We start from the raw sequence: 13,742 nt of genomic DNA on the forward strand, positions 1-13,742 counted from the left end.
GACATATATACAATCAACAATAAGTAGTGCAGTGATAGAACCTACACCTACTAAGTGTCACACAAAAACCACTGCATGCAGCCATACTGTGCGTGGCTGGATTAGATTCACAGGCAGGAAATTACAAACATTACCTGTATATGTACTTAAGTCTGATTTCAGTAAACATGTGTATAGAAGATCTCCTCCAAATGCCTTTAATCCAATAAACCAATTCTATACTAAAAATCCTAACCCTAACAAGCCAAACAAAGTGATTAATTTAACTTTTTCCCCAGAAACTTAGTACTGGCACATTATGGAAAACCTTTGCATCAACCACAGGAACGTTAACAATTAACCACAAATTCCGTCTGATAATTTCCAGCTGAAAAAAAACACAACTCCAGGGCACAGAGATTGAACAAGATGCAGAGAGGGCGACTGTTATAGAACAGAGAGCGTGGCTGTTGTTTGGCATGCTGAGAGGATTCCAGCAATTCCAGTCTTAACAAAAACTAAGTCAAGGCTTTATTGTGAATATCACTAGGGAATTCAGCAGTCGTCCTCCCAGGCATGCAAAACCCATCCCCGAGACAGACCTAAATCACGAACTATACCTGGAAAATTTTCTCTAATGCCTCCATTCAACAGTAAATACAGTGTAATTACAAGGCTGACACTGTGCATATCCGCCATCATCATTAAATTAGGGGGTTTGTGAAGATGAGAAATTGGCTGGGTTCAGCTTGGAGCCAGCAGAATCCTCATGGTAATTTACAGTACTCTGAATGGGAAGCCAACTCCTCTTTCATTTGTTTCTTGCACTGGAGCTAAATACATATTTTTGACTGGGACGGCCTCACAAGTGAGCCTAACATTTGCTGGAGAGAGAGAACAGACTAATATGTTTTTGTTTAGTGCAGGCACAGTGTAGATGTTCCCTCCTGATCAGTCTGTCTTGAATTAATGCAAATGTATCTGTGGATGGATGTTTATTGGTTTGTTGAGTGTTGACAAACTAACTGCAACTGCAGCTTAGCATACTGTAGCACCCACAAGGTTGAATATTTGGTAAACAAGCTTATTGCCTTTCTGGCAATACGTCTGTGCATTACATTTCAGGCTACATACAGCAATGGGTTAGCTTAGTATAATGACTGGAACCAGGGAAATGCCTTTGTACCAGGGGGGATCTAAGCATTAACTTCCCAGAGTTGTCACTGGTTGCCTGGAATTGGCTCCCAGCCAAGACAACTTCTGGTACATAATTCTCCCACAAACCCACTCATTTTTATATTTACATTTCAGATTTTTGGAGAGTACGTTTTGAACAAGCTAAAATATATTTTTGTCTTCATGCTATGCTAAACTAAGGCTGTAGCCTCATAGTTTCTGAACAGACTAGAAATGATTATCTTCTAATTCTAGTTTAACTGAGTGAATGTCTGTGTGTTCTGAAACTTATGTTTTAAAATGCACTTTATCATGTGATTCAATAATAATAATCTCAATTTAGGACTAAGAAAGCTGACATATTGAAACCTGACAATATCAAATTATGCAAAAAAACTTGTATATTAGCATGGCAGCAAAGAGTAGAATTAAATTGTGGCAGAGGAATGTGAAAGATCTGCATCAAAAAGGTGGAACTGTTACTGAAGGTAAGGGTTAGTAACACTTGTAATTCATTATCCATATTGCATTCACCACCGGCGAACACTGGTGGTCACAGCTGATGCCACATGATATGGCATCAAGGTGTCACATGATAGAGGAGTGTGACCTATCAGGGAAGGCTACATCATAACTAATAAGATCCATCCATCAGTCATCGTTTCCAACAGTGTCGGTTTCTGCCTGCAGACTCACACACAAGCATGCAGTTTGAAAAGTAAAACAGGGCCAGCAGCATATTAAAAAGTCTCCTTTCAGGGGCATGCAACTCCACTGTAGTATGGACACCAGGTGTAAATGTAACAAATGCAATTCTAAAACTATAATGTATTGGGGATGAAAAACTAAAAGTCAAATTTCCATTTAAACATTAAGATTAAAAATGATCAAACTACTTTGAGTGATTCTGTAAATCTGATGCACCTTTACAAAGTAAGAACAGGTGAATTCCCTTCTTTTATTAAGTCCCCTTCTCTGCATAACCAACTGTGATACAAGGGTGGAGGAGGGTTGGGATATTGACATATGATGATATCTACATTGAAACATCAATATGGATGATAACATTGAAGATGGGGTGGCACAGCTTTACTGAGCTCCTACGCTAATATTCATTAGCAAAATTCATTAGCATTAGCAAAGCCGTACAGAAAACATATCTTCTCCACTATTAAAATAACAAACATATTGGTTATTTGTCATATCAGCTTGTACTGTAACTTGTCATCTTGATGGCAGATCTAAATTAAACACATTGACTGTCTGTTCAACACACAACACTTTCAGTATTTGTCAAAGAAGACGGCTTTATCCATCTTAGGCTTGTGTGGTGTCATCCAAGCATCCACAAGCCCCGACATTCATATTTGACTCGAAACAAGGTCATTTACACTGTGTTTTAAGCCTAAAAGTCCACAAGAAGTGGCTAAGCTAGCGGACGTTAGCATTTCCTACGGCCCCTGTATGCACATCATTGGAAATATCAGAGGACTTTTAGGCTTTAAAACACGGTGTAAATGATGCAGCTTCGAGTCTTATATGAATGTCAGGGCTTAGATACACTTGGATGACACCACATGAGCAGTATGGAGGCATGTGATGGGTTTTTACTGTTGTTTTTTTATGTCAAGATAAGTTTTTTGTGGACTCAGACACTTCACCCATCGGCATAGGGGTGAGTAGATAATGAGTGAATTTTTGGGTAAAATGTCCCTTTAAGACTGACTGTAAGAAGCCCCTGCAATGACAGCAAGACACACAGATGCTTGTCACAAACTGTCTGAGGAGTCAAAACTGAATCCAAGGCTCATGCCACCATGTTAGAGGGGTGATAACAACTGAATCCAGTATATAAAATCTATCCTCTCCAACAGCAAACACAGGTAGGAGTTATTAAAACAAAGGTTGTAAAAACCTGTCTTTCCAGCTGCTCCCTAACAGTGTTTATTTCCTCAGGGCACTGGTTGTAACTGATGATCATTTAATATGAATCATTAGTGTAGAATCCAAAGATCCAGTATTATAATGGTAGGGTGCAGGGTGTAGGGTACGGTAGAGTTCAGAGTGGGCATTAAGAGAGCATAAAGCTTACGAACACGAGGTCCATGATGTGACTTCTGAATAAACCTATGAGTGCGTCACAACATGGGAAACCAGAGGGCGGTTATGTTTATACACCCGGTCCTTTGAATATGTTTAAGTGGGTGAGGTCAAGCGAGTGTAAATTAATTAGTAGGCTACTATGTGTGCAGATTCTCCCACAGGCATGAAGAAATAAAGCATGAAGTGAAATCAGCACATGTATCTGGACTTCCTGGATGAGAAATAGCCCTACAGAGTCCTGAAATGCTTCCCAACAGTGGGTTTATAATGGTCTAAGTGAAGTTTTATTTGGGATACTGTCAGTGTAATGATTCCCATAAAGACAGTTGAGCTGGGCAGTATTTTTCATTATATCACTATTGTTGTAAAAAGTACTTCTATTGCACAAAGTGGATTTATATTCTTGATTAATGAAGCAATTTAATGAATGCTATTTCTCACATAACTGCTTGTGAAATCCTGGAGAAGCTGAAAAATGATCCTTTGTTTAACTTAATTACTATGGAGAGCAGCATAAACACCACATAACATATTAAAAAACATATATATGTTTATCAGCTATTTTACTCTCAAACTGTGGAAACCGGAAATGCATTAATTTAGAGGTAGGAAGCGGATGTGTCCAATGTGCAGAAAATTAGTTTCATTTTGTTTTCTAGTGTGAACTTTTATAAGATGAGAACTTATATGGATTCTGTAAATATGGGTGATGTGCAAAGATTGAGTTGGCTGTTTACGTATGAAACTTATAAATTAAATTAAAAGCTCTTTACTCAGTCAGTTTATAGATGTGTAGTAGTTCTGTAAGCATAAGCTCATTTGGAATTTCTTTTGATTGTTCTTTGTTTTTTGTGTGTCTTCCCTAGTGTCTTTTTTCCCACGTTTCATTTTGTCATCCAAAGAAGGCATGTGCCAAATACATTGACATGACACAGAAGTAAAACAAACATGGATGTATATTTATCGTAAGGCCTTGTTATATTAGTTTTTTACATTTATATTTATAAAGCCTTTTTGTCCAAGTGCTTTTTTGACTCACATAAAGAAAAGTCCTTAATGGCTTCAACAGCTTTTTAGTGATGTTGGCAAACTTAAATCAAATTGTTATATACATGTCCCACACTTTAAAAATACAACGTATATAAGTACTTCTCAACTTTAGTTTGTCATTTAATGTTTCTGTTCTGTGACTTTCCACATGTTTTGTATGGCTGTCTTGTCATCCCAAGAAGGGATGGGCCAAATGCATTGACTTGACACAAGTAAAACGTGTGTGTGTGCGCGCATGTGTTATATTAGTTATTTACATATACACATAAATGTATTTATTAATTTCTAACGCCTTTTTGACGAAGTGCTTTTATAAACTCTCATAAAGAATATAGCCCCTAATGGCTTTGACGTCAGTTTAGTGAAGTTAGCATACTTAGGTTTTTTAACAAACACGTATCACAGACTTTGACTTCATGTCGCAGATTACTCCTCCTGAGCTTCTGCTTCGTATCTTCTTCCAGTTCTGTGGGGCGGCTGAGTTCACAGAAACTCGAGAGGTTGCCACATTGGCCCTGAATGAGGAAGGATGTCATGGCTACCAAGCAACAAGTTAAAAGAGCCATGGAGCTGCTCGTTGAACACAGGGACAGACGCGCTAACGCCGCAGCTCAGTGGAGTTAGCTTGTGGTAGCAGCTACATGTGGAGATGACTCCTCTTACCTTAAGCAAAGGAAGCAGCTTTTGGACGCATAATAATCCTGCTAATGGCCGAAGTTTGAGCGTTAGAAGCGTGCGGGTGTAAAAGTCCGAGACTAGAGCTCAGAGTAGAGAAGTGTGGGAGCTTCTTCTTCTTCTTCTTCTTCAGTCCCCGGAGAGAAACATGAGAAGTGAGACTTTCTTACAGTTGTTACTGTTTCCCAGGACAACTCTGTGGGAGGAGCCAGCAGCTATTCTGAGCCGCTCACTCTCTGCGACACTTTTACTCCAAAACCAAAACCAAAAGATAAAAACAGAGCCGCTGCGATCGATCTTTATTTATTCATGTGCACATTCATCTGACTGCACAGGCGTGTGTGTTGTGATTGTGACTTTTCCTCATAAGGACATTGTCGTGGTCACACTTCTAACGCAGGATGAAGCTAGCCCACACTTTATCAACTTCCTCTTTCGGTTTTTCATTTTAAAAGACCTCACACGAGTTTGACAAATCACGAGCTTCACTAACGATCAATGTTCATTAGATGAAAAATAAGTATAATTTATTATAATATGTCTTTTTTTAAACTAACCACTGCTTGATTTTTCACTTACTCTATTGGCGTTCTACCTTTTCACCTTGTGTCTTGATTCTTTGTCTTTTTACAGGTGCTCATGTACATTTTTGGAGACCAATGCGTGAACCAGTATTGTGGAGTGAAAAATGTCCAATATATGCATACCAGTCGATAAATATATATGTTTCTTTAAAGATGGGGCTGATTCCTATGATTAAACCAAAACAAAGAAGAGCCTGCAAACTTGTGCAACAGAAAATTGTATTAAACAACGTTTCCATGCAGAGTGGGTTCTTCGTCAGGTCCTCCTTGTTAAAACTGAGAATCACACATGGGCTGGTGGGCTCTGTGGTGGCGCATGTGGTCATTTATTTCAGCCACAACAGGTAAATCACATCTACAGCACTCACAAATACAATCATTCAATCGGCCAATACAATTCAGAGAAAACTAGGATAATGTATTATATAGAATGTACAATGGAGTGATGATGTCTTCTTTTTGGCTTTTACCTAGTTTGATATAGGAATATATATATTCCGACCACCTTGCACCATGCGATGTGTGATTAGTTTTTTTCTTCAATGATTCCTATAGTTACACATCTTTTTTTATTATTTACTCTGTGATATCAAAGTTTTCATATCGGCACCTATCAACAAACATAATTGAAATTCTCATATCGGCCGATATTATCCTCCAACCGATATAGTGGTCAGGCTCTACTTTTTAAAATACTTTAAATTGCTTCAAATTAACATAAACAACATTGGACTATTGTCTGTGCACCATCACCATCACTTTGTAGCACAGCTCATTGTTTTTGTGCTGTAAATGAAGAGACTTCATGTCACATATGTGTTGTGTTGAAGTCTGTTTGTGTTGAATATATTTCCTTTTAGATTGTTGTGAACCTCCCATTAGCATAAGCCTAACCACTGTGATCGTGTGTGTCTGTGTGTTTGTGGTGGCGATAAACAGCTTGAAGTAAGAAAAGTATTTCCATATTTTCTGCAGAGGTAACAGACACCTAGCAGACAGAGCAGAAAAGACCAGCTGCAGCAGAATTGTTGTCATTTCAACTTTAATGTGCTTTTATTGTGAAGGTAAAACTGTAATCCACACAACGTCCCTGTGCCACCTGCCAGTGATAAAGAAGTTTCCATGTTCCCAATAAAGGAAGACAGATGTGGAAATAGTGTTATTGCACAACATGTTCAACTATAAAAACTAAATACATGAACTGAACTGATGTGCTGTTCGAACTCTTCCTGCATCCTCCTCCCCTGCTTATTCCCCCAAACTGTAAAGGATAACTGTTTTTTAACCTTGTAAAAGAGCAACTGTAAACCACTCCTTGTATTAAGGGCTTCAGTATCACTACACAGGGACTAAAAGGCATTAAGGACGCTCATTTTAGCACATTAGGACTGTGGGAATATAGGCCTCAATGCTACCGTGCATGTCGGACATGTGATATGACTCTGAAGCAGCAGGGTGTTCTCTCTTTCCTCTGTAGTCGTCCATATTATGGGCCAATTACTCAGAGGTGGAAACTGCACCTCACTGTCATTATTGTATGAATCACATAATCTTGGTGTGTCCAGCGGTGCAAACATTGGCTAGGTGTGTGTAATGCTCTGCAGGGAGGTTTCAGGGCTGTCTCATCATGATAGTGCGTCACCTTTTAGCCAAGGGACAAAGAACACACTCGTGGTTTGAACTGCCCTCTGCTGGTTCAAAAGGGTCCTGCAGTGACACATGACAAAGCAACTCACTGAGTGTCTGTACTTGACTGAGATGGTTTTCTTATATTCAGATATGATGGCCCTGTTTAACATTCAAATGTCTCCATTCCTCAGTGGCCCACTGGTGTGAAATGTATTCTACTCGACACACACAACTTGATTCAAATGAGTAACCTTACTTTTCATCAGGTTTCTATGCAGAAGGGTATCTGGGAGTGCAAAGCGCTGAAAAGGAGAATTCATTTCACCAGCATAGGGCAACCAAGTTGAGTTTTTACCTTTAGTATTAGTTATTGCTTCAGAAATCAATCAAATTCAGCACAGCCTCTATGGAAAATGGATAATGTAGGGAAATGGTGTGTTCAAACTCTCCAAATTCTGCTTATTGTTGATCTTTTGAGTGGCAAGAATTGAGCGGAGCTTTTATTACGCGACTTTGAAATAAGAGCATCCATCGGCATTCAGTCAAGCCTCGCTAGCATGTGAGCCCACACGTCCAGATGAAATCACTGTTAATAACTTAGGAGGAGTCCCTGGGAGTCCAGATTGACAGCTTGACACTGTAAGACGAAGAGTGACCTATCGGGTTCCATTCAGACTCAGCGGACCCTCCGCTCTCAGCATAGCTTATCTGTTGTTATGGATCGTAACTGTGACAAAAAGCATTACTGATGAATCACACTGCTGTTCTCGCGCTTTTCCAAATAAATGCCTATTGCTGTATCGAGAGAAATCACAATAAATACGTTGTCTTCTGCCATGGAGCATCTTCTGCTGCAGCAGGTGAACATAAAGACGTACATTTAAGCCTGATGGATAGAGGGGTACAAAATACATCTCAGCACATTTGTGGAACAGTTGGTACAGCTCAATTTTTGTGTATGTGCGGGAAGGAGCATTCTGTTGATTTTGGAAAGGACGCAAGCTGTTATGTCACTGGCTAAATCATACATATGCATATTGGAAGAGCAGTTATGGCTACGGTGATATAAATACAACAAACTGCATCACAGTCTTTAAGATCAACCTTCTGCAAAACAAGCTGCTACGTGGCAGTCATCAAGCCAGCATGCACACAGTTATCACCACACCAGGTGTACACTTTCCATCACTACTGAACCACAGTAAACGGCCCGGCACGCATCCAGGCCTTCCTCCCGTCAACAGCATGAGCTCGGAGCATTGTCTGCCATCTCCAACGGGAACCAGACAACGCTTAGATAAATGGCAGGTGGTACTGAAAAGAGTCCTCGTCCACCGCCATGCTAAGCCGCCCTCAGACACATTATTGCAGTTTGGAGCAGGAATGGAGGGACGTGGGGGGAATGCTGAAGCAGGGCCTGTCCACCGGCTGCCAGAACATGAGCGAAACGGGGAAACAAGTACAAAACAAAGAAGTACATAGCTGCCTTTGTGCGGTGATAAAAAGAGGTTTTGTAAGTTGGAGGACTTGGATGGAAGAGATAGTCCTGAAAAAACCCAGCCAGAGTAAACACTCCGATGGAGACAAAAACACACTAGTTGTGAGGGGAGGGAGAGAGAGGGCCGAGAGGCATATCATTTGGCTGAAGTGCTTTCAGAGTGCTTCATACACTGTCTCACTATTCAGTGGAAAGCTTCTTGCACTCAGCAGTACCATCTGCAGTCAAAGTACCAAGTCCAGAGGAGTTAGGAGGAGAATGGATGAAAGTTTCCCAAGACACAACATTCTGACCTGCCTGCAGTCAGTCAGATACTGTTAAGTTGGTACTTTTTTCAGTTCAAGTGATTTCAAACCACTGTCATGAATGTTGTCCGTTTATGTTGATGTGTATTTTTTGCAGTTGGTGGTAGCAAAATGGCTTCTTAGCGCCCCCTAAAAAATGTCAACGAAGCAGCCCAGGCAGCACGTTTCACTGACATGTATAAAAATCTGTCGGTATATGTATCATGGCCAAACTTACAAAAGCCCTCTTGGACCTATATCCTAAATTTTACAGGACATTTGCGATGTTGATTGTAATATTCAGTGTTTTGTTTGGTTTTTGCGATTTATAGGGATTCTATTTTAATGAACTCCTCCAACAGAATAATCATATCAACTTCAAATTTAGTTAATTAATGAAAAGTTGTGCTAATCGGAAGCCATTTACATATTTTCTAAATGTAAGACTGATTGTTAACCAGCAAGTCGCTATTTGATACTTAATGCTTGGCAGCAGCACAGTTGGTTGTCAGAGTTTTTTTTGTCAGAGCTGCAAACAGCTGCCTGGAGCAAATAGAAACCTGGTTGATGAGTGCAGTGATTATAAACGAAAACATTAAAGTAATGAAACGTAAAACCCAGTCAGTAACACAGCTAATACATACTAATAATGTCAGAGCTGAGTGAAGCTGCAAGGTCAGGTAAATAATTCACTATGTGTACATCACTGTCTCTGACCCTTCTGACGTTATACACAGTTGTTGATGCAAAATATTGATTTTTGCAGCTTTATACTAACTGCATCTTCTTGAGAAATGTATCAAGGCAAAAGCAAAGAAAATAAACTTGTCTGATAAAATGTTAAAAGATAGTATCTGATACCAACACAAGATTTAATAACCTGTTTTGTTTCCATTAATTTTTAATTTTGCAATGTTGACACATGTTCAGAATATAAATTCTGAAACCTCGAAGATTAAGAAACTCTCTTGAAGCTGAAGCTTTTGGTTTTCTTTGGTAACAAATTTCATTCAACTGCCAACCACCATTTGTTTAAGCAGCTTTTTATTTCCATACTAACCTTTCAGGTACAAGTCTCAGAATATTTTTTAGGTTTTCTATCTGTTCCCTTTTTTCATCTTTGTTTGTAAAAATATATTGTAATTCAAAATTATCTTGATATCATGTGGCTTTATTTCACAGTTAAGAACATACCAGTTATTTTGCTGTGGTTCAGCTGGTTGGATTTTCACTGTCAATCTACTAAATTATTGATGTTTTTAATTGTCAGAAGATCCCATGAAAAGAAAAAGAAATGGATACATAAATGAATCCTATTACAAGTCTTTCTGAATACAGCTTATTTCTCTCTTCACAGACCTCTATTGTTGTTCAGGAACCATTAAAAACACATCAGTGAGCCACTGTTGAAACCACTGGATGAAATGTTGCTTCATTAAAAAGCTGAATGTGAGTTAATAAGTGCACCACAAGTGTATTCATCCACAGCTGAAAATAATCTGCAACAATGGAATCATTTACTCCTCTTTGAGCAATGTTTACCAAATACTGGTGCCCTGCTGTTTGAGGAAATTACTTTGAATTAAAAAAATTTTAATTGTGACAAAGTATCAAGACTTTCAATAAGAAGACAATGAGAAAAATATAGAAACACCTTAATTCTTATTCGAAAGACTAACCACTTATTGATTGATGCCTGCTTATTAAAGGTATGCAACTAGGTTTATAAAGCATTAACAGACTGACCTTTGGAATATCAGTGTGATCAAAATGTTGTTGCATTAATTCTGCCACTTTTAGCTTTTATTAAGTGACTTTTATTTACTGACATTTTCTTTTTTTAAATTCCCCTTCCACTATTCTTCAGAAATGTAATTAATGTCCACAGCAATTTATATAAGGCCCTAAAACTCTTCCATTTCCTCAAAATTACATATTCAAAAAGGTTTGTCATCAAAAAATTCTCAACATGGTCTTAAAAGGGCTTAAATGTAGCTTTAGCTTCCTTCCTCATTTTGTGACTTGATCAGCCTTTTCCAGTGACCAGAGCTCCACCCATGAGTTGACAGGATTGGCTTCTTAGGTTTGTGACATCACAAACCCCGGTTGTTAGAATTTTATTTAAGACTGGCAGTTGTTAAGTGCAATGTTAAGGTGGAAATACTAAGATGCTTATTTCACCCAAAACTATAACAATAATAACATAATATCAGTCCCTTTCACGTCCACAAGATGTCAGGGTCTGTGGAGCTGCAGGTCAGTAAATCCAGTTGATCCCATCAGCTGGGATTTGTTCAGTCGAAACACACCAATATACAAATCACTATCACACAAATTATCTCTCTCTCTCTCTCTCTCTCTCTCTATATATATATATATATATATTTGTGTGTGTGTGTGTATAATATAAAATAGCTTTTTCATTGTATTTTCAGATGAAGTACAAAATTTAGGTCAAAGTTTATCAACCAATGCATGTTTGTCTAAGTCTCCATGTTTCCATGCATGTACCGTGTGTGTGTCCATCGATTCAATGCTGGATGCACGCCACAGAGCCGGTCAGCTGACTTAAGCCAAATGGGCATGTCCAATCCAATGAGAGGGATGTGGGGAGTTCGGACCCACACAGCCTCCCACCCACTTCTACATCCCACCGCCGTTCACTAAAGCCCAGCAGATTACCTCCGGCAGATCTCTGCTCTTTAATTAGGAGCTAACAGTAGGAGTGAAGGCGCAGTGACTCCACACACATAATTCAAGGATGCATGGTTTGGGAAAGAAACAGGAAGGGTCTGATGTATTGTTGCTGACAAATCTCAGTGGTTTTAGATATAATGTGTAAAACACAGTTCAACCAGCAAGTGAAATAAGAACTGTACACTTCATATCTCTGCATTGCAGAGGACACAGTCAGATAATCACTTCTTCTAAAAAGTATCTTCATCTTAATTACATTTTGCACTTTCAATCACATCAGAGAGGCTGAAACTACTAAGACAAAAGGACAAGAGCCAAAAACCAAACTGTAGGTGTGGTTCAAGCCCTGAAGAACTATTTTCAAAAAAATGCAACTCTTCCATTCAGGCCCAGTTAGCAGAGGAAAAACAGCACAAAAGTATGTTTCAGTAATTGTACCAGCAGGGCTTTGCTTACTGCCTCTGCCTTGTTTTCTTAAAGTTATTTTCCTCCCACACACACAGGACTCTGCACTGAAGAAAGTAAAGAGAACTGAAACCGGAGCTGGTGATACAGAAACCCTGAGGGGCTAATAAATGATATTTCAGAGAAATCTAACAACGTTGACGTCAAGTGTTCATTTAAAACAAGAAAAAAGCAGGAAAAGCAAAAAATTCCCTCAACCCAAGTCAACATAAACCATATTCTGTTCAACATAATGTGCATTTCTCAGAGTCTGTACAATAAGCTTTAAATCCCTGATCTTCAATGAGCAGTTGCTACAGGGGATGTCGAGTGTCACAGGCAGACACAAACATTCACGTGACCCTGAAATCATTGTGGAATTCACTGGAGGATAATAATGAAGCTAACTTGCAGGCAGTGGTTTCAAGTTAAAGCAGGAACTGAAGGGACGCAGGGAGTGGGTTTATCACTCTCTCCCAGAATCCTCCCTGTGGATGCTATTAATTTCCTGGATGCTTGCATGAGACGTTTCTGTGATGCAGTATGCTCGCCATTGCAGGGATTGTGCGAGCCGGCATCGTAATCCCAGTGTGTTCGCCAGAGGATGGAGCTGTGCAGATGAAGGGCAGAGACGTTGGGGAGTTAGTAGCCACAACTCTAACTTTCCCCTCACAGGAGAACTGACACCAACACAATCTCATAAAGATGTGATTATTTACATTGACAGGGTGCAGGGCCTGGCTGTTGGGCCTAAATACTGGATTATATGGCTGGACAGGTCCAAGAATGTCATGATGGCATAATGATGCACTGCAGCGTGCGATTGGTGGAGAGCGTGCATGGATGGATGGGTAAAGGGCGTGATGGGCGGAGCTTTGAGGAGGGGTTAAATTGAGACTGGTGAAGACAGAGAGTGTGGGGGCTAAATTTAGCCAATGGCTCTGCTGGGGTGGAGCTAATCCTCTTTGCACTCGAATTATCTGGCCTTCGGATTAGAGAGCTTTGCCTCTACGCAAGACATCTACTCTCTATAATGATGTCCCATAGCAGGACATACCATGTCTCCGGGTGGGGGTGTGTGAGTTGGCATACTGGCTGCTGTAGTGGATAAAGAACTTGTTCAATGGCACATAGACAGTCACTTTTTATAATGTAGTGTATGTATGCTGTCAGAGCCATTGTATTGTGTATAAAATGCTACATTTGTTGTGAAAAAGAATAAAAAACACCATTATTTTTTTTTTTTTAAATATTATTGTAAAATATAGGCCTTGTGATTTGCTGGTGCCCGGTCCCGGGTGTACTCGCTGCCCTCTCAAAGGATAAGTGCTAACAATAATGTTAACTGGATCTGTATTTATATAACTGCCTTTCATTTCTCAAGCTCTTTACAGTACAGTTTTGCCATTCACACACATTCATACAGTGTATATATGAGCATCACGTTCTCTAGCACACATCACTCAGGAATAACTTTGGGTTGAGTGTCTTGCCCAAGGACCCTGCGTGGAATAGGGGAGATGACGATGAAACCGTGAATATTGGAAGACCCGCTCTAACTCCACAACTGCTCATGGATGGATGATAATTGTAATTACTGTAATTACTACAGTGATATGTGTT

General features: G+C 39.6%; 1 protein-coding gene across 6 annotated transcripts in view; it reads right to left on the reverse strand.

Moving 5' to 3' along the window:
* Positions 1 to 5,335, reverse strand: part of LOC109625058 (A-kinase anchor protein 13) — a 110,517-nt gene extending 105,182 nt beyond the window's left edge. For all 6 annotated transcript variants that reach the window (XM_069538392.1, XM_069538266.1, XM_069538350.1 and 3 more), the window contains exon 1: positions 4,972 to 5,335. The gene's annotated coding sequence lies outside the window, so the exon portion shown is untranslated. The remainder of the gene's footprint in view (positions 1 to 4,971) is intronic.
* Between the last annotated feature and the right edge of the window lie 8,407 nt (positions 5,336 to 13,742).

The sequence above is a fragment of the Paralichthys olivaceus genome, chromosome 1, assembly GCF_024713975.1.
Source record: "Paralichthys olivaceus isolate ysfri-2021 chromosome 1, ASM2471397v2, whole genome shotgun sequence".
NCBI lineage: Eukaryota > Metazoa > Chordata > Actinopteri > Pleuronectiformes > Paralichthyidae > Paralichthys > Paralichthys olivaceus.